General features: G+C 42.5%; 1 protein-coding gene across 6 annotated transcripts in view; it reads right to left on the bottom strand.

Annotated features, from left to right (window-relative positions):
• Positions 1 to 21,779, bottom strand: part of DUSP10 (dual specificity phosphatase 10) — a 182,529-nt gene that overhangs the window by 87,497 nt on the left and 73,253 nt on the right. For 3 of the 6 annotated variants that reach the window (XM_064414115.1, XM_064414114.1, XM_064414112.1), the window contains exons 4-6: positions 13,789 to 14,011; positions 7,199 to 7,766; positions 5,700 to 5,808 (exon numbers count right to left, since the gene is read on the bottom strand). The exons of 2 other annotated variants lie outside the window; for them this stretch is intronic. The gene's annotated coding sequence lies outside the window, so the exon portion shown is untranslated. The remainder of the gene's footprint in view (positions 1 to 5,699; positions 5,809 to 7,198; positions 7,767 to 13,788; positions 14,012 to 21,779) is intronic. One more of the 6 variants, XM_064414113.1, reaches the window with a different exon arrangement.

Raw genomic sequence — 21,779 nt, 5'->3', positions numbered from 1 at the left:
TGCCGGGGTCAGCTGTCACTTGTCTCTGTCCCAGCACAGAAAAAGGTGGTTCTGGGCAGGCCGTGCTTTCGAAGAAGGACGAGTCTGGACTCCTGCTTTTGGTCTTCAGTTGAGTTTATTGTTCCTTATCTACAAAGTTTTTCTGTCTGTCTAGCCGAGGTCTGATCAGCAAGACAGCCAAGGGCACTCTCTCTCGCCCACGGGGCGGTTGTCTCTTTTATAGTGAAAACTACGTATTAGATATTTACCTTCTATTTCCAATACTTTTCGCCCTTGTTGGCAAGTGCACTTTCCCTATGAACCAATCCACACATCCAACATCATCCTGAACATGGATGCCAAGGAGAAGAAAGAAGGACAGGGCATGCCCAAATCCCTCCATCCTGGGACTCCCGACCCATGTACAGAATTCTAAACCCCCCTGTACAACATATAAAACCCCCCTGTACAGTGCATTATAATTCAAGTTTTATCAAGTGAATATCATCCCCTCACCATTCAGGCCTGAAATTCTCTCATTTCCTCACATTCAGGTGTCTTTGGCTTCCTGCCAGGGTCTCCGAGCCCCTGCCAGGGCTTTGAGACATCCAGGGCATCCAGAGAGATGCTCTGGGTCCCGACACCCAAGAGCAAAAAAATCCTCTCCTTCATTTCTTTTTTAAGAAGTATTTTTTGGCTTTCTGTTCACCAGTAACAGACATCCACTTGAATTTGCGTCAAGCCTCACGAAGCAGCAGGCACTCACAATGTCTGTTGCTAGTGCGAAGTTGCTTGTTTCTCCTCTCTCCACCCACCTCCCGGTCCGATTTGCTACACCCCTCAACTTTCTCTCCAGATTTCTGGAGGGCTCAGGGAAGGCAAACGCACTTACCCAAGGAACCCCAACATACGTTGCCTTAGCCAACAAGCTGCCTGGGGAAGCATTAAACAGAAGTTTGGTATCTGCATTGCAGAAGATAAACACCTTGGCAAAACAGGTCAAGCAATAGCCAAGGACAAATCTCCACTTCAAGGGAGGTGAAGTCAGAGCAGGACCAAGGGGAGTGTAAGCAAAGAACAAAAAAAGCACAAAGGACTGGAAGCAGAAAAAAAAGATGGCATGAAAACTGAGAAACAGGATGACACAAAAAAAGTCCCCACCACAAATACATTAATTCTGTGGAGGGACACTACTATCAGGGCTGGTTTCTGCCTCTCCAAAGTTTTCCATAAGTGCTGTGGAAGAATTTTAACCACACGTGCAAAGGGCAGAACTGTGTTCAATATAAGCCTCTTCCTTTACAGCTGCAACTTTTTACTCACCCAAAAAGAAGCATCCTACTACATTTTCAACTTTTTGCTAAGCAACTTGCCACTTCCTAGTTTGCTATTTGAAGCATTTGCAAGAGTCTTTTGTTGGGTGCTGCAGGGTTTTTTTGCCCCATGATATCCTGCTACATTCACCCCATGCCACAGATGGACCCACATGGGGAACTCACTGTGACTCATCCCCAGAGCACCATTCACCAGGTAGTTCAAGACAAAAGTCATAATGTACATTCTGAAAGGGACACTTCTGACTCCTCTCACTGCACAGAGCATTGCAGAGCTGATCTCTTGCCATGACAATTATGTATTTGAGCCTCAAAATGCTCTAGCCACTGACAAAGCTCCTTCAGTTAGCCTGGTGTTTTTGTCACCTCCACGCTACTTGACACCTGGGGCACCCATTTTGCCAAAAGCACAGGGTAGGGATTGGTGTAACCACAACTGGATAGCTTTCAGAGTAGGAGACAAAGACTGTGACCTAGGAGATAAACCTGTCAGGCAAGTGAAAACTCGGGTACAGCAATGAAGAAGTTTTCTTCCAGCTTTATGATATGATCTTAAATACAGTTGATAACTATGGCCTTGATGAAAAAAAAATACTTCAAACCCTGCTTAAATAAGTGGAATAACAGAAAGCACTTAGTGTACATCACTGGTACTTAATACAGTTAACTACTAAAAATGAAGTTATCAATTGCAGTGTTTTAGTAGATGTGCACATTCCTCAGAGACACAGCTAAGTGGGGAGAGGAAGTGAGAATAGTAAGTACCTGGTCTGCAAGTCACCCCACACTCATCTATTGTTTCCACTGTGGTTTGGCTATGCCCTCTAGTATGGCCTGTGTAAAACTATGTGACAGAAATTACTTACCAGCAAGCAAGACCCTGTTGCTCTTTTATAAATGATCTCTCCCACCTCTTAACCCCTTTGCACAGTGGGGAGCCCAGGTTCCTAAATACTCTGCCTGCTGTGGTTTGTCACGGGCTGCTGTCCCCCTTCTTTTAATGACATGTTTTTCCACACAACAGAGCTACCAGCCTCTTGTAATTTCTAGCAGCGCATTGGTGCCTCATTACACAACACACCCAGGCACTGACAAACACAAAGGACAGAGAGCCCTGGCAACAACCTGGTAGCAAAGGATGGATCCATCACCCAGGCCTTTGCCCCTATTTTAAACTGTGAAGCTTCTCATTTTGATTTAAGGTCAGGCTGTGCTTACAGCTGTTCTTCACCATACCAGGAAGGACAGCCTGAGGCCAGGGATTTCTGGGAAGCTAACAGCTTTAGGAGGAGTGATGGACAGACTCCCAGGTGAACCATGCAATAGCACTGATGCCAGGTCCCCACAGAAGGCAGCTCCACAGCAGGCAGATGGAAGCAAGGTCCAGGGGTAACAGCACTGTACAGCACAGGACAGATCATTCTGGGGAAAGATTCTGTACACTCCGTTTATTTGCTTCAATATTTTACATCCTAATTTGATTCCTCTTGACCAGGGCAAACTCCCTCCTGCCAGCCCATGGCTTGCCAGCATGGCTGTTTCTAACCACGGTCTACACTGGCACCATTTTTTATTTCGCCACCTGCCACTGTGATTCATGTTAACAATTGTAACTATATTGATATTTTAGAAAATATTTGTTTAAAAGTAATAGAGGAAAAGGATATGTAATTAGTGTCACAAAACAGATGTTTTCAGATATTCATGAGAAAATAGGATGCAAGATGTAGTTTGAGATACGTAATATCCCAAAAACGGAATAGGTCTCGGGATAATTAGAGAGTTGGCCTTGAAATGGACAACATTGAAATTATTCCAAGTATCTATGAAGTAATAAAGCTTATTTTTGGAATATAATGCTGGCTTCTATAACACAAGACTTGGGCTGCATGCGCAGCCTGTCAGGTTATTCAGAGGACAACGAGGAAGACTGTCAGCCTTCCTCCAAGAAGACCACCAAAGAGCCAAAAAGACTCCTTAGCAACACCAGGAGCATGCACTGTATAGTATGGTGATGTAGATTTCAAGAATTTAAAATAGGAGGAGATTTACGAGAAAATATTGATGAATATGTATTAGCATACAGTATTTAAGTTGTGTTTAGATCCTTTTGCCTTTTGTACATGAGGCAGAGTGGGAAGCCCTCCCCATACCCCAATTGATCGGTTTTTGCTTACGCTTTATCCGAACCACTGCCAAATTTCTTTTTGTAACTACTAGATTATATTTGATAGTATTATTTTATCTCAATTAAAACTGCTCCTAAATGTTAAGTTTGTAGTTTATTAAATTAGACATATGGGACCTCACTTATCGTTTATAACACCACCATCTGAAATCAGAATTGCAGGAGGTTTATGGTGGACATTTTCCTTGCTGATGAAGCCCACACTGAGCAAGGGAATTTTAACAACAGGAGGAAGATATTTTATCTGAAGCCAGAGCTTGACACAGACTCTTTTCTCCAGGGCTACAGCTCACCTCCAAGCACTACCTTTTCTCAGTCCTGCCTGAAGTGCAGCCAACATTGCCAAAGGCCATGGGATGCTCCCTGTTCAAATCCACCCAGGGTTTCACACAGACTTGATAAACTCTGCTGCTGCCATGACCAAAGGACATAATCAAATGAACCTTTACTACTCTAAGAGCAGCCTGCTGAGACTGAATCACCACAGGTGGCATGAAAGCCATTTGAATCCAATACCACAAAGCCCATTCCCTATAGAAATAAGCTTTTCTGCCAAACTGCTCTTCAAAAACCAGGACTAACAGACCTTAATTGCCTTTTTTATGTTGGTTTTTTTTTTTTTCCAGACTATATAGCATGACAGACTTTGATCTACTCCAAAATGTTCTTTATAATCTCTTTTCTGATTAAACCAGGTGAAAAAAGATGTTACAATTAAAGTAAACCCATCTGAGAGCACAACATACCAGTACTTGGACCATATTTCATCTCAGTTTTGTGAAAATGCAACAAAGCCCTGCAAAGTAACTTTTCAGCACTTCAGAATCAAAAGTAGCCTATGCCAAGACAAATATCATTCTTATCAGGTTCTTTCCCCAGTAATAGTTTTATTTTTGGAAAAGAAAAAAAGCCTTAAGAAATTGTTTTAAGAAATTGCCAGCAATTAAAATGACAACTGGACATAAAGCAGTTCAAAAATCTGATTTCGCCATTTTCAAGACCCAGATACACTCCCCCCAAACAATAGTTTAATCCTTTCCTCAGATAAAGCTATTAAAACAGAAATCCTAATCTCCAGATGAAATTAAAGGTTTACAAAACACCAAAAGATAAGTTACTTGAGATAAGTAAATTCTTTTAAATTGCACTGAACATGTATTTTCAAAGCAAGAAAAACAAAACCATAAATCCTTTGCAAATGTTAATATGTTTTCAATTTTCCCACTTTTCTTTTTGGAAGAGAAGCAAGAACTACATGATGAATTGACCTGAATGCTTGTGCTTCTCTAGTCTATATCTTCCTCCTTCAAACATAAGGACTTTCAGACACAAAACACTTTCAAAAATCTGCATTGTTCTAACTAAAAATTTGATCATAAGGCTACAAGCTTGTAATTCATAAATACAGATTTTTGGCAGACTCTATTGACTAGCTAAAGCTTCATTTGTCGTCAGTACAAAAGGTATTACCCTGAAAAAAACAGATTTAAAAACATGGCAGTGTATTTTGCTGTGGAAGACATCCCACTCCGTGGCCCTGAACATTCTGCTACCATCAGCCAGACTCTGGAGTAACTGCAGCCACCCCATGCAAACAGCAGAACACAGGAGACATGTTATTATGGAATAATTGCCTGTAATAATCTAGCTGTGCTATCAGCTCATGGCATTTACCTCAAGCCTATAAAAATTCTCAGACTTCACCACTGATACACTGATTCTGATCTCCAAAGACAGATTAAGCTAAAATTCATCCTCTGGCTAGGCAGGTACTCATAATTTGAGAAGATAAAATGTCCACAATTTCCATGGTAGCTGATCCCAGTGGCCAGCTGCTTTCTTATCTCTTTATGCCTGATGTCCACTCTGCTGAATTCAGCTTCCAGGTACTGGCCCCTATTCTACCTTTTCCTCATTGCTTTCCCCCCACTTACCATCCGTCACTGCCCTCAGAATTCCCCTTCACTTCTGATTCCTTTGTCAGGGCTGAGTTCCTGGATTTCACCACAATAAGGCATCTTCTCTAGCCCCAGCCCTGGGTTTGTGGCCCTCTTCCAAAATGTTACAAGTTTATTTCTTGTTTTTTGGTTAAATCGCACACAGATCCATTGCATGTCTGTGCCCACTCCTCAGTGCAGACTAATGGGATCCAGCACCTGACAAGAGCTCCAAAACACCCTAACAAAAAATTAACTTACAGGAGATTTATCTGCAGAATCTTCCTCCTTGTCACACACTCATCACAGGGGCCAACTCCAGCAGATCCAGCTCCTCACTATAGAGGCCAATGTACTTCTGCTGGGACTTCTGCAATGCAAAAGTACAAATGACCCTCAGATATCACCTTCCACTGGTACCCAATAGCACCTCAATATAATTTTCAGTTTTTCTTACTTCCCATATTTTCAACTCTTCTGTATTTTCACTGAGTCAGTTTTGAACCCCTCTAATATTTATAAACAAGTGAAGTGCTCCCAGAAATACTAAGCCCCAGCACCTTCCATTAAAAAAAAAAAAGAAAAAAAGAAGAAAAAATTGCAACTATATTGGAGGGAGGGAAGAGCAAAAGGAATACTCAGCCTCTTCATTGAGCCAAAGGCAGAGCAAGATCGACCTTCATTACACTCCAGAAAAAGCCACCAGTAAGAGGATAGAGTCCCAGGCGAGGAAACACTATATTTGGCATCCATGCTGAGACAGCTACCAGAGAATAAAGCCACAAGGCACAAATACCAGATTTAGTCCACTGCAGTGATAGCTTTCAGGAGATGTTTTTATTTTTTTTTAATTAATATTTGTTATTATTTAAATAAGGGTTGAATGATGGAGGAACCACAAACTTGGGACCCTCAGAGCAGCCTCCACTGTCATCAGTGCCCTCCAGCACTCACAGGTGGCAGAGCTGGTACAGACAGCTTTTTTAAATTATTATTAAAACCAAGCAATTACTGATCCCAGAAAACTAGCAGATTTGTCAACCTCAATCCTACACAGACTAGGTTGCTTACACTGCACCCAAGGTGACTTTGGTTTGCTAATTAAACAAGACAGAAGTATTACAGAGCAAGGACAGCAAAGCAAAATTTGTTCAGCAGAAGTAAATAACCACAGTTCACACATAACACACTCAAACGCATTAGTTTGGCACTGTTGAAAGAAAACAAAGCTCCAGATTTGACTGCACATGCTCCAGCAGTTTACACTAAGTATCTAAAATAGAGGCTCAGCAGGTGAATCCTCCGCAGATGTAATTTTGTCCCCAAGTTTTCTAAGACATTAGCCATGTATCCAGTTAAACATAATAGCAACAGACCTTAAGCCTTTAAAAATATAATGCAAGGAGAAAATGGTTGGTAATAGGGCCTTGTATCACAAAGCCATCACACACAGTAACTGTTTCCCCATCACAATGCCAGTTCCAGCTTCACTCTGCAGGCCTAAGTGGACTGCAGGAATCAATCTGCTCCTAACACCACTTACTGCCCTCCCACAGCCAGGCCAGCATTCAAGGACCTCTCCAGCTGCAGAGGTAAAACCCAGCCAAAATGAGCAGAGTTTGGCTTGATATAACCATTGCAGAAGACAGAGGCCTTTCACTGGTTTTTTTTTTTTCTGCTGGTATAAAAGAACCAGGATGAATCAGCAGGTTTGAAAACATCAGGATCATAACAAGGCCATAACATCAAAAAAATCTTACTTGGTGCCAGCAGTAAGTTTCAGTCAGATCAGACTGCTCACTGCCCTTGGTCACAAGCTCCAAAATGAGATACTGCAAATAGTCAATGATGGACAACCCAGTGGTTTAAGACACCTTGGCTTGTCATAGCTGTGACAGGGATGGGCAATGAGCCTTTATTTCCCTGAGAGCCTCATGTGGTTAGTGATTCCGGGGTTCAGGTGGCTGTTATTAAGCTGCAGATAATGCTACTGCCTTTCAGCTCTTGTTTGGTTATATGAACTCAAATCTAGCAAGGAATAACCCCCTCTGTGTTGCAGTCTAATACATTTTGCTACAGCCTGTCTCGCTTCATAAAGGAGATGCATCCAACACAAACAGTGGGATTCTGTTTTGGAAGAGCTCAGTTCTGAGAAGAGAAAGGAAAAAAAGGCTTAAAAACCCCAAATCTAGCTCTGCTGGTTAGAGAAGGCTGAGCACAAGTGCATAAAGCTGGACCTGGAGGCTGATATTGTGATGAAATTAGCCGCTCTCCCCACACGTAGCCTTATTGGTCTTCATGCACAGTTTCCTTCAGGTTCCCAACACTCTAAGAAAGTAAGAAAAAAAAAAGAAGGTGTGTCACTGCTACAGGTGTAGAAAGCATAATTCAATGGCATTTTTTTACTTAGTCTGCAAAAGCAATATTTCTGTCCAACAGCAGTAGCCAGCACCTTGGCCTGCACTGGCAGAGCCAGCAATGACCCTGCTCTGACACTGAGTCCTTCCAGCCCCACACAACATTTATTCTGTTTTGCTAAGCTGCTTTTGTGTTGCTCTACAGGAGAAAGCAGGCAGTGCTGCAAGGTGCAGGGGTGCCAGAGGAGCACTGCCAGGGTGGCAGGTGTTTCTCAAGATTCCGCACAATCCTGCACTAGGGATCCCGAATCCTGTCAGAGGCAGTTTGTTGTCAATTTCTGCAGTACTTGAGTACCAATTTATCACAGGAAGCATTTCTCTTCAAAGTTTTAATCATTTCCATATATGTTGGTGTCCTGGGTTGACTATATGGTGCTTTTATCCCCAATCGTCTTGTTCTGTTTATACTGAATAATAAGTTTTACACTTTTAAGACTTATTTCAGAGAGTGAAGGGGTGAGGGAAGAAACGTGAAGTTTGTTTTCAGACACTGCACTCACTCCTCCACATTCCTCCTCCTGGACTGTATTGTCTGTGAATGGACAGACAGCAGGACAGAGCTCTCCTTTGCTTTTAGTTAGTTTTAGCTAGCTGAGGCAAAGAAGTTCCCTGGACTGTGGTTTTTCTTTTTCTTGAACTTGTTCAAGCCTGCTCTGGACTGAACACCCAGAAGAGCACCGGCAGCTCCACCTGTGGCCCCCTGGCTGGGCCTGGGCCACGGCGTTTCCAGCACCAGAGAGACTGACCAAAGACTGAGTGAGCCGAGCTGCAACGTGGGGAGGGTCTGAGTTGGCCATCTTTTTTTTTTTTTTTTTTTTTTTTTTTTTTTTTTTTGAGCAGCAAGAGGTTTTATTGTTTAATATTGTTTGGGTTCTATTGTTTAATAAACAGGTTTCTTTCCACTGTTCTCCAAGGAGATATTTTCTCCTGAACCAGTTGGGGGGAAGGGCCAATTAAATCTGCTTTTCTGGAGGAGCCCTTTTGGGGGTTATCTCCCAAATTTGCGCTTAACCAGGACAGTTGGGTAGGTGTGAAATGTGTGCAGGAGTGATTTACAGGAAGGAGAGCTGGAGGAAAGGAAGAACAGTGCAGGAAGCAGCACAGATCATCTCCAACAAATCCTGGTAGTGATCCGCACCATTTGGTTTCTTCCGCTGTAGGGGACTGCAGATGGTAAAGCTGCACTTCAGCATAACAACATTAATTCCTCTGCCTATTCTTCTATCAGGGAGCCTCCTGTACACAGAGTGGGGTTGGTCTCTTCCCCCAGGTGAACAGAGACAGGACAGGAGGACACAATCTGCATATGGGGAGGTTTAGGCTGGACACTGGGAAGAAGTTCTTCACAGAAAGAGTGACTGGGCATTGGAACAGGCAGCCCAGGGAGGTGGTGGAGTCACCATTCCTGGAGGTGTTTAAGAAAAGACTGGATGTGGCATTCAGTGCCATGGTCTATTGACAGGGTAATATTCGGGCATAGGTTGGACACAATGATCTCAAAGGTCTTTTCTGACCTAGTTAATTCCGGGATTCCATAAATCTTGGCCCAACTGCCACATCTCACACCCATGGAGATCAGCTTTCCCTCTTTGCACTAATTTATCATACCAATCTGGCCACCTTAAGGTGTCTTGATTTCCAGAATCAACTGTTTGGTGACCTGTGCAACCAGGTCACTAACACTAGGCAGCAAATTTACTGATCTGTGGTGCTGCTGCAAGGACTTTACATACTGCCTCTTGCAGCAGAGTTACAATGTTTCAACTACGGTGGACAAGACTTGAGCAATCCTAGCAGAAAAGAAACTTCTGTTTCATTGCCATCATCAAAATTTGCTATGCCCCTTCTTCATTACAATGTTTGGATGCTATTTGTCACAATAAGAATTTATAATATTCTTCCAGCCTCTGGATTAATTTCTCCTCAAAATCAGAAACAGAGAAAAGGAGTCATGACAAAAGAGCTGGATGAGTTTCCTAACCACTGGGCTGGTGGATATTCTGGGTGGTCTTTTTGCACTTTTCAGTGAAAAGTACTTAAATGCTTGAGTGTTAAAACCAGATGTGATAACTTTAGAAAGTGTGAGAAAGAGAACCTCATCACTCAACATGTTCTGCCTGGACTGCAAGTTCCACCAGGAGTCCATGAGAGCTTCTGAGACTCAGCATTTGAAAAATCAAGGTTCATCCTGGATTCCTAAGAAAAGTCCCAAACTGGACATGCTCTTGGGGCAGACAGGCATCCTCTCCAAAGCACAGGAGACATCTGAGAGAACTTGGTTTCTGGCAATTCAGCATTGCCCTTACTTTTCTTACACAGTCCATACTAACTTACAACTGGTTTTGTACTGACTTAGTGGGGCTTATCAGACACTGTAATAGAGCTGATAGAGCTTCTTCTTTCATAGCATTACTTCAAATCTGAACAAATGACTTTAAAGCTGTTATCATTTCTGTAAAGAGACAGTTGTGAAATTGTCTGGAGAAGAATGAACTTCCTACACACTAGCATAGCAAAATTTACTCTCTAGTAAATAACAAAATTATCAGAAAGGACACAGAGTCATGGATGGTCCAGCTGCCCCATGGCTTCATGTGGTCAACAGATCCAGTCTTTAGGAAGAATGACACCAGCTACAACATCCTAGAAGAATTCATTTTTGCACAGAGTGTTTTAATGAATGCCCAAACATTGTTAGAAATGAGTGCAGGGCTTGTCTGCACTCTCCAGTTTCTCCATTAACATCCTCAGTACATTGTTAATCTGATGTTCTATCAGATTAACAATGTTCTATCAGCCTCCTGCCTTGAGGCTGAGGAATAGCTGAAATATTCTTGACTCCTACCTGTTCAAAATAGAAACCAGAGGCTCTCAGTTACCACCCTGAAATTTGCAGAGGAATTTCTTTAATAAGCATAAATAAATAACAATTTTCCTATGGAAAATTCAATATATGGAAAAATCTAGACCACTCTGCCATGAAAGCAAAGAAGGAAATAAAACCAAACCCAACCATTCACCAGGAGATGCCACATCAAAATATGCAAAACCAAGACAGTTGTCAGTAATAGATGATTTAGAAGATTTCTAAGTAAGAGATTCCAGGACTGGGCATGGATTTGCTTCCTTCATTATGAAAATCAGTTGGAAAAACAGTGCTTCTTTCAACATCATTATCTTGAATTAGTTATTGTGCCCACTTAAGACTCTTTCAAGCACATTTTTCCTTCACTCAGGCTGAAAAAATCCAATTTTTCATAATCCACTTCAGGATTCTTCCTCCTCCTCAGATAACTCCATGCTCCCAAAATGAAGCCAGCAATTGGTCTGCAATGTCGTGTCTGTCTCGGTAATGGTGATATAAATAAGAAGAAATAAACCCTGGGGCAAAAGATTTTGTTAGTTGCTCTCATATCTTTACTTGCAGAATAATTGACTGTACTGTAAGCCTGACCCTACTTGATTTTAATATCTGTCACTTCTGTAGCAGGTTACAATTTCTTTCTCCTTTTCCTTCTCTCTGTCCCGTTGTCCTACATTTTCCTTCCACCTGGGCTTCTGCCATCACCCCTTCCTACCAAAGTTTGGTACTATGCTGCCAAAATTCACTTTTTCCTTCACCTTCTCCTCTCTTACTGTGCCATATAATAAAATATGAAGGATGAAGGAGGGAGTGGCAACAGCCAGAACATCTGATAGCAAATGAAGTCACAATGGCACAATGTGGCAAAGAGGGAAGCAGGAGGAAAGGACAGTGCCACTGATGCAGAAGGATCAGCCAGGTACCATGGGAAAGCTGAACAACAGTGATGTGACTTAGCACAATGAGAACACTTCCAGAGGGCAATTAAACATTCTAAGAAGAAATAGTCTAGCCTACTTCCAAACTTCTTATCTTCTCCACCTGCACTCCTAACTAGCATGAAGCTGGAATTGTTTTAACTTGGAGGTAGGTGAGAAAGAGGATTTTAGACTTGGAACTGAGCAGCAGCCAAGTTCAGGGTGCCATTTGCCTGCTGGGCCCTGATAACAACAAGCTAAGCCTCTGAAGCACAGCTGCAGGGATCAGCTTGGCTGACATCACAGTCAAGGTCTGTGTGTGCAGCAGGACTCGAGGCACTGAGCTCCTTGCCTGCTTTAATATCATCAGGACTTCCAGGGCAGGGAAGGTGTCTTTTTCATGAGGGAAAATAAATAAATAAATAAAATGCATAGGGGTTTGTTCCCCACAGCTGACAACAAGAATCTGTAGGAGGGAACAGAAAAGGAGGTTTCGGTTCTGGTTCTGAAGGGGTTGTCAGGTTTCAGAGCTGCCAAGTGAGCAAATTTAACTCCCACATCCCTACAACCTGAATGCGAGCAAAACTGGTTTTGAGATGGAAGGCTGCAGAGGAATGAGAAAGAGGCCGAATTAACATCACTTCACTGGGCCCAGTTGAGAACAGAAGTGGATACTGCTGTATGCTGTGACCTGTATTTTCACTGTCCTTTTATTCATTAACAGCCTGCCAAAAATAAATCTTGCAGAACAGCAACATGGGCCCTTTGAAATTTGCCTGCATTTTGGACTCACCAGTACAGCACTCATGGCACAAACACGCCCAGAGACAGGACAGGAGGCAAATCAGTAACCCCTATGGGGTGACCATGCTTGAAGTCTCCCCAGGATATCTAGGAAAATTTTCCAGGAGAGGAGATATGTAGGAGCTGACTTCAACCCACAGAAGAAAATAATTTAGTGTATTTAACACAGCCTCTGCAAAAATGATATTTCTTGCCTGTACATTTTTTGTTCCTCTCAAGGTAGACACACCCAGTCCTTAATAAGATACATGAGCCAACACCCTGTATTTACTTTCTCAAGCACAGAATGTTAAGTGTACCAAGACTCCTGGAATAGATAGCAGCCATTTGCACTCATATGGATTTGCTCCAGAGTGAATCCAGAGTGAAAAGTAGTGGATAACCACAGTGATTCATGGAGTCCCAGAGCCTCATGTTCACTTCTCTGAACAGGCTTCTGCTCCCATTGACAACAGGAGTGCTGTCAGTGAAGACTAAGGCCCTCTGTGCTGTAAATAGGCACCATTTACTCCATGTCCATATATCTAAACAGGGCCTGCTGTCAAACCAGAATATTCAGTATCTTTAATCAAGATCTGCCTCTTTTTAGAGTAAGGGGAAGGAAGGAAGGAAGGAAGGAAGGAAGGAAGGAAGGAAGGAAGGAAGGAAGGAAGGAAGGAAGGAAGGAAGGAAGGAAGGAAGGAAGGAAGGAAGGAAGGAAGGAAGGAAGGAAGGAAGGAAGGAAGGAAGGAAGGAAGGAAGGAAGGAAGGAAGGAAGGAAGGAAGGAAGGAAGGAAGGAAGGAAGGAAGGAAGGAAGGAAGGAAGGAAGGAAGGAAGGAAGGAAGGAAGGAAGGAAGGAAGGAAGGAAGGAAGGAAGGAAGGAAGGAAGGAAGGAAGGAAGGAAGGAAGGAAGGAAGGAAGGAAGGAAGGAAGGAAGGAAGGAAGGAAGGAAGGAAGGAAGGAAGGAAGGAAGGAAGGAAGGAAGGAAGGAAGGAAGGAAGGAAGGAAGGAAGGAAGGAAGGAAGGAAGGAAGGAAGGAAGGAAGGGTTTGCCTCTAATCACTTTGTACCTTTCAAGTGTTTTGATCACCTCACACCAATGGGAAATGGGGAAAAAATATGGCCTTTTCTAGCAGCTCTGTACCTGTCTACATCAGATGACTCACAGAGCCCTTGGCAGGGAAAATTCTTGTCAAGCTGGGACAACATTTTACTCATGTCGCTATCCACAGCTCTCAGCCCTGTGCCGGCAGATCTCAGGCACACCTTGGCAGGCAATATGCCCTTGGGTGGGTGATACAGTCTGGACTCCCTTATGCTAAACACAATGTATAATTTTAGTACATTGCAAATGATCCATATATATTTACCACTTCTTGTGGTTCTCTGACCCACTCAGGCAGGAAACTCAGGCAGGAGACTCTGCTGTAGTTGTGAGAGGTGGGTGGTAACACAGTTTACATCTCTTTTAGTCCCAGGGAGTGAGCAGTGCCCAAGTACACCAAGTATCGTTACGATGGCCTCATTTCCTTGGATGTTTCTCATTGGTGAGGTCACGCTGCTGTTATTCTCTGGTGTTGTGTGATTCAGGAACTGAGGAAGGAAATTACAACATAGAATTCAAATCAGGGGATTTTTTTAAGAACTTGAAGTAGCACATAATAAAACTGCTAATAATATGTTTCAATCCAGTTCTCCTCCAGTCAGATGCTTTTCACCAAGAGGAAGTTGTTGCAGATACCCTGCAACCTGGTTAGTGTAATATCTGGACATGAGAGGACATCCCAGAACAAACTGTTCTGCTTTGACTTCCCTAGAGAGCAATTAACACTGACAGCTCTTTCTTTTTGGGCAGAGAGGATTTAATAATTCAAACAGTGTTACTGCATTTTCATCTCTTTCTGGTCTTCCCTTTGCTACTCCTTGATGATGTGAGGTGTAGGAATCAGGGTGAAGAAAAAACCCAAAGTGGTGGACAGACATGATCCCACTTTTTTTAAACAGTTCTCAATCCTCAACACATTGCTCTTTACTGCAGTCGCTGTGACAAGATGCTGGTGACTGGTACGAGTGACCTTCAAGAGGATTAGCCAGAGACGTGTGACTGCCAGTGAATAACTCTATTCGTTTATTATGCGTGACGAACACTAAATCATTCTAGTAAGATTCTTTTCCATTCATTCATTGCTTGAGAATGATTAGCAGCAAATAGCTCATAGAAGCTTTTCCAGTGGAGCTGAGCAAAACATGCACAGGGAGAGCAAAAAACTTTGTCCCATTCACTTGTGGTCAGCTCCCATCAATAGAGTTGGTCAAATATTGGGGGAAATGGTGGGTCAGTGTATCTGTGTGACACACAGGTATCTTTACATCACAAATCTTACATCTTCCAGTCTCCTGACCAAGCCCATGCTGCTACCAGGGACGTTTGCCAGTTTCTTGTTCAGATGCATCAACAGTTACTCTTTGAACCACAGAGTTTCTCTGTAAACTAACACAACTATGGATAACATAGAGCATTTCTCTTCTCCAGACAGCCAATGGATGACTGTTAGGATGACTCTACACCTGTCTATTACTGTGCACACCAATGACTTTTCAAAACTATCAGGATTAAAATGCTGATTAAGACATCAAACTGCCATTTCTACCCACCCAGAGGTGTAAATACCGTACCAGAGCAAAAATGAAAGAAACCAGGGATGCTGAATCAAGTGGAAAGTGGAAATCATGTCCCCATCTGTTGCTCCCCTTTCTCCCCCACATATCTGAAATAGTCCTGTGTCATGCTGACCAGTGTGGTCAGCACAGGTCTGAGCATAGCTAAACTGGATAATACCCAGTGTGTCCCAACACTGCTGCAAGCAATGCTGCCCTGACATCTGTGAGACCTGGCTCAAGTCCCTGTCACCTGACCTGGCGCAGAAACTGACCTTCACAGTCTAAGAGATTCCATGGACTGGCTGCAGAACAGGTGAACCACATCTTAGGAAGGCATGATGGTCTAGCAGCTCTCCTACCAGGCACAACTCTGGAGACCTTGCTTATCTTACCTCTTCCCTCTGACCTCGAACAACTCTATCTCCCCATTTGTCCCCATTCAACTTGACTATTACTTCAATTTTACTCTTTAGGTAGTGAACTGCTACCAGGTTTATCCCAAAGGGACTCTTCTCTCTCTGTGGGCATGGCTGAAATTCAAATAATAGCAAATAGATTTCTCTTTTCAACTACACTTCTAAGTCAAAAGAAGTCATGTGTGCATGTACACAAATAGAAAACCAGTGGGGCTATTTGCTTCAGATGATAATGCTGTATTTCACAGTCCCATCTTCCAGCAGTAAAATTGTTGGCTTTTTGCTCAACATCATGTGGCTCTTGAGCAGTGAGGACTCTATGCATCTCCATGTGGATTTAACAAAATAATTAACTGTTATTCAGCACAAAGAGAAAGTCACAAGACTGCAAAGAGCAACGCTAAGAATGCAGCTCCATGGCAGAAAAAGAGCAGCTCTCTCTGAGCTGACGATGAACTGCCCATATAGCCTAAGCCCTTGCTGCAGCACTGTATAATTTTCTGTCTATTCACAGCTGCTCTTGGCCAGTAAGGATGGAAATGAACCACGGGCTCTGGATTAGCTTATGCTCATGCAGAGCTAACAATTACCTTTGGTTTTGCCTGTTGCAGGGAACTCCAACAGCTTTCTTCCTGATCTACACTCACATTTTCCAACACTCAAAAATGTCACATGCCCAGGGAAATAAATTCACAATGCGAAGGAGTAGGTAAAAAACTTTTGGATTTTATGGGTCGGAGGGATTTCTTGGAGTAATAGCAATTTTCCTAACTTACATTTTTTCTCTGTGTGACCTTACCATTCCTCCTTTTCTTCTGAACTCTATGTCACACTTTTTTTTTCCCAACAGCCATAACATTTATAAATTATTCATAAAATGTAGCCATAATGAATGACTAATGTTTCATCTTCAAAAAAGGGCTTACAGTGCCATCCCTCACACTGGATGTGGGGCTCTGAAGGCTTCCCCAGTACCATTACCAGAGCTCCAAATGGCACTTCATCCTTTCCTGAAGGTCACAGGGTGTCCATCAAGACTATTTTGCAAAGATAACCAGTAACAACCATAGGGTTTTCTTCTGGGTCCACCCACACAGCACTAACTAGGAATTCCCACCAAAAATAATCTGACTTCTAATGTGACTAATAATGTATTAATGTGAGAGAAAGAGGACATGTAGGCATTCAAATCAGGAGCAACCACAGGCTTCTAATTAAGGAGGCAGTTTGTTTTCTTCGTACAGTTTCCTGAGCAGACAGATCTCCCAGAGACAAACAACTGGTCTTATCTATGGTTCAGCACCGGAAAAGCACAAGAAAAATGCATTCCAATCTGGATACCAAAACAAATAAATCTGGCTTTATGAGCAGAATAACCACAAATGGTATATGATTGATTGATTACATGTTGTCATCCAACAAGCCTGCAGCTAATGAAGAATAATGCTGAATAGACAAACACTAAATGAACACAATTAAACTGTCTATAATAAATCTTTTCCTAGATTCTTTTAAAGGCTAAAAAATCACAGTAATGTTTAATACTTAGACCACTACAACACAGCTAATGAACTTTCAAAAACTTCATAACAAATGTTGAAGTAAAAAGCACTGTGTTCCAACACTTCAGCATGGAATACTGCCCTGACATCTGTGAGACCCAGGCTCAAGTCCCTGCCTCTGATTTGGAACAGAAAAAAAAGTACTTTGGTCATTCACTATGAAAAGCTGTACATGGAAGAGCATCCCAACATGGTTAAGTCAGAAACTCCCTCCTGGGGCAGGGAGAGCAATATCAGCCACCAGTGAGCTCCAGCCTTCTCTCTGGTGGTTTCCATCTCACTGGGGGGTCAACACAAACAGCCATTTCTGAGTGGCTGAAGTAAGTGGCTCAGCTGGCAAATGATCCACTCTAAAACCTGGTAAAGAGTTAAACACAGCAGTAGAGAACACAGTGCAGGGAGGAAATGGGAATTCCAAGTGTGGTGTTGACTATGCTGTGGAAGCCAGCAGACAGATTGGGACACCACAGATTCTGGGAGCACCTGGTCTGTGCCATGTGGGTTTGCTTCAGCTGGAAACCCAAGTGCCAACTCTCTGCTGTCCTCACTAGGATGCTGTGTGTTACTTCTGCCTCTGTGTTACCTGCAAGGATCATTTTCATGTATTATTTCCCCTCTTGGCACAAAACTACCATTTCCTCAATGCCAGCCAAATGTTTTTTCAAACCCAAAATATGCAATCACAAATTTTTGAAGGCAGGTAAATGATCAAGCCTGAAAAAAACCACTACCTGTTTTTAAGCAGTGACAAGACTCCCAGAATCAAAATAACACTGAAGCAAGAACACCCATGAGCATATTACAGGAGTGGAAAAGAAAAATCAAAGTATTTTCTTCTTTTGCAGCATCCCACATCCTGATGTATCACAGCACTTTACAACCCAGTGACCTTTCCAATGCATCCACAGGGTTTACAAATACTGTGTCAGTCTGAGAGATGGAAAAGCTGAGAAATGCAAAGAGGGTGTTTCTGCCTATAAAAGTTACTTCTCTCAACAACCATGGGTGAATATGTTATTCAGAGTCCTGAAATTGAAAGGTTGAAGAGATGTTCACGAGAACTCTCATTTTCCACAGATAAGGTAAAAATGCTTCCAACAGCTGAATTTTATGATACCTCTAAGGAATGATGGTGCTCCCACAAAACACATTTGCAGAATTAGGCATTTCGGGGAGAGGCAACCTTTTTGTTTTCCTTTCAGAAATGTTCCTCTTTTTTGTTGTTGTTGTATATTTTGGAGTGACTATTTTTGCAAGTGCTCAAACAGCAAATATCTCCCTCGATTCTCCCAGCTTTTGAAAATCTTGGTACTAGTTATAAAGGATTGAATGGGGAAAGAAAGCTCTTTTTTTTTCTCTAGCCAGTAAGAATCTCAGCAGGTATCCTTGGCATATGGTCCCTCAGGAAATGGGCAGTTGGACCTCTAAGGACTCCAACTTGCCAACCTCCTTTTGTACCTCCAACTTCTTCCCGCCACATCACCTGAAGACAAATACCCACCTTGATCCCTCTGAAATTAGCAAGTGTGGAAGGAAGTAAATTAATACATGAAAATTTGGGCATGTTATTGACAGAAATCCATTCATTCTCCTCCAGTAACTGCTCTTAGAAAGGACAGTGGTGTCAAAGAAATAACTTTTTAGAGGTTTCTCGTTCATACCAGGTGTCATGAGCCATGCTGAGGTAAACATCAACATTTCTGATGGCATGGCACCATCAGACCTAGTACAACTCACTCCTATGGAGAGTCTTGTCTATCATAGAATGGTGGAGGCTAGAAAATTATTTCTCTTTCCCTGGAGCTTCTCTACATTGCAATTTTGATAGGACTAGTCAGTCAGTGCATTCTTTCCATTATTACCTTAATAAAAGAACTGGAGATCATTATCTCCTAGCAACTGTGCTGACTCTGTAATAGTGGGTTGGGATGGCTCAGTGTGATGGGAAGTTACTCTGGAAATCTTGCATTTACTTTTTTTACTTTACCTTTCACTGTCCTGGTATAAAGAATACCCTCCCTGTTCACCTCTGTTTATGCCAATCATGTCAGATGGCAGCATTTCCACCAGAGAGGACAGCTAGGAAAAAAAGAAAGGCACACAGAAAAAGAGGAAGGAAAAAAGTGTGTTTCCATACATATGATTTCTGTTCTTCCAAGGACAACAATCTTGATATTTTGAAACAGAGTGAAAAAGTACATTTCTATTAAAATTTACAATACCTATTTACCACAGCCCACCTGAAATAATTTCAGCTAAATTTTTTAACTGTAGGAGTCAGGTTAAAATACTTTAGCTGGACTGGCTTTATTAGGCGTTTATGAATTAAATTGAGAAAGAATGCTTTACTAAAGGTTTTCTGGCATCAAATAACTAGCTACAACAAGCTTTCTTGGACTAAGCTGAATTATTAATGTTGATTATATGAGAATACCATTCACCTTTCAAATGCTGAGGGTAATTAAGAGTCACTCAACAGAACAGCTGAGGAGAAATCACTCGAACAACTTTCTTATGCAACTCCCTTGAAAGAAAAAGAAAATTAAAACCCTGAAAGAAAGGCTGCTGTGTTAATATGCATGCTTTCAGCAGATTTGAAAGACAAAAAAAAAAAAAAAAAAAACAACAGAATTATTTTCTCACAAATTACATTTGTAGTTAAACATTTGCTTTTGAGATGGGACATGTTTTCAGCACCACAGCATTAGAAACAAAATAGAGATGTTGCTCTGAATGTTTAACAATACACTGAGCTGTTCTCTTTTAGTAAGATCTCATTTCACTACCAGCATTTTGCTTAGAAAGATGTGTTGAATAATGCCAGAGAGCACCGAGCCAGCACCACGGTATTACATCATCGCTATTAAATAGTCCTCTTTGTGAATTCAAGGCATGCTTCCACACATTTGATGTATGAGAAGTGAAAATGGCAGTGAGCTAAAGCACCTCAGTGTTCCCTTCAGCATTAATCAAGCTTCTAGGATGTTAAATGCCTGCAGGGTTACATCCCTAACCTTGCCACAGCACTGCCACCAAACTTTATCTCATGCAGGCAGGAGGTACCGCTGAGTACCTGGTGCAGGCAGCTTGTGCAGCACAGTCACGCACAGGGCTGATTTTAGCTGTGCTCTCTGCCCAGACTATATTTCTCCTACTCTCTGAAGGATGAAAAAGGACAGCAATAGAATGTATGGATTAAAGAGCTGCTTTCCTCTAAAACTCCTAAACGAGCAGCGCCCCAAATCGAACAGAAGCTAGGTCCTGACTCCATGTCTGCTGCTGATGCTGAGCCTGCCTCCCCCCACCAGTGGAGCTGGCAGAGTCAGTTGTGCTTGTTCCTGAGATGGGACGAGCCCCCAGAAGCCAGCCCTACACCTTCTACTCATAGTCTTCCATCTTCCTGTTTCTTCCCAGCCCCTGTGCCTTTCTCCCCTCAATATCCAACTATCCTTTCCCTTCAGATTAATCTCAGCTCAGCTGAGCCCCAACATCCTCCCTCTGATTTCCAACATCTCACTCCCTTCTCACTCCAGTCCCTTAACATCAAGAGAACACATTAACCAGCTGCATGCAAATTCTCAAGTCATTCCATGTACAAAGAGAACCTGAAAGGAGTAAAACCTTTGAAGAACTTGGAGACAATATGCAGTGCCCTGCTTCACCATGCACCAGAGGGAATCTGTTGCCAAAAGCTACTTTTAGCAGGTTTCTTTGTTTCTTGGCGTCAGTGTTTCATAGCTGTTTCTGCTATTTTTTCTGATGTTTCTGTTCTCACTTTTCTCTGTCCTTCAAGCCCACCCCAGACCAAAACCTAGCAAAGCCTTCTTCCTGGAAGGCAAGGTCTTTGGGTTTGTTTTTGGTACCCTTCTGTGAATCCTGCTTAGGGGCCTCTGCATCTGCCTCCTGCTACAAAAAGTTTGCAGCTACTTTCACCACAGGGCAAAGGCTGTCCCACCATAGAATCATTTAGATTTGACAACATCTTTAAGATCCTTGAATCACTGTGAACCCAGCACTGCCAAATCCACCACTAATACATGGTCCCAGGTGCCACACAGTGGGGAATATGTCTCCCCAATACCTCCAGATTAAGGGTACAGCAGTAATAGACAGCCAGTAGGAGGCAAAGGACGAGAAAGGGGAGGCTTGTTCCAGATTTTAAAGATTTTTAGGAAAATCATTCTTTACATTTTTAAGGAAACTTTGTTTCAAGTTTTTTATTTAGACATTCTTTAGGAAAAAGGAACAAGGTGTTATTTATTTTGACACTCTTCTGTTTCCCCTGCCTTGACAAAATTCTGCTTCTTCAGGCAATTGTTTCTGCCAGGAAAAACAGATCACTGAGCTCCGGGCCTTCAAACGGGGTGAAACTTGACTGCGGCTGCTGTTGCTGCCAGTCATGCCTTGGCAGAATGGTTACACACACAGTAACTGATCCCTCAGGACTTCATCTGCTGGCTCCCTCACCAGCACAACAGCCAGACATATAATACACACTTGCCATGTGATACTTTAACAAATCTTTTACTGTCTACATCTTCATAGGCTTCATCTCAGCCACCTGAGTTCATGTGTGTGAGAGGGACAAGTAACACAGGCTTCCCCGCAACAAATGTATGATTTCTCTGCAAATCAGTGGGATCTGAGCAATATAACATGGTCCTTTTCCTATAATACAAAGCAGCTATTCCTATTTCCTTCACAGAAGAAAAAAGTACACCT

Source organism: Passer domesticus, chromosome 3, assembly GCF_036417665.1.
Source record: "Passer domesticus isolate bPasDom1 chromosome 3, bPasDom1.hap1, whole genome shotgun sequence".
NCBI classification, from domain to species: domain Eukaryota; kingdom Metazoa; phylum Chordata; class Aves; order Passeriformes; family Passeridae; genus Passer; species Passer domesticus.
Note: the sequence above shows the minus strand (reverse complement) of the source record. Positions and strands in the feature narration are given on the sequence as shown.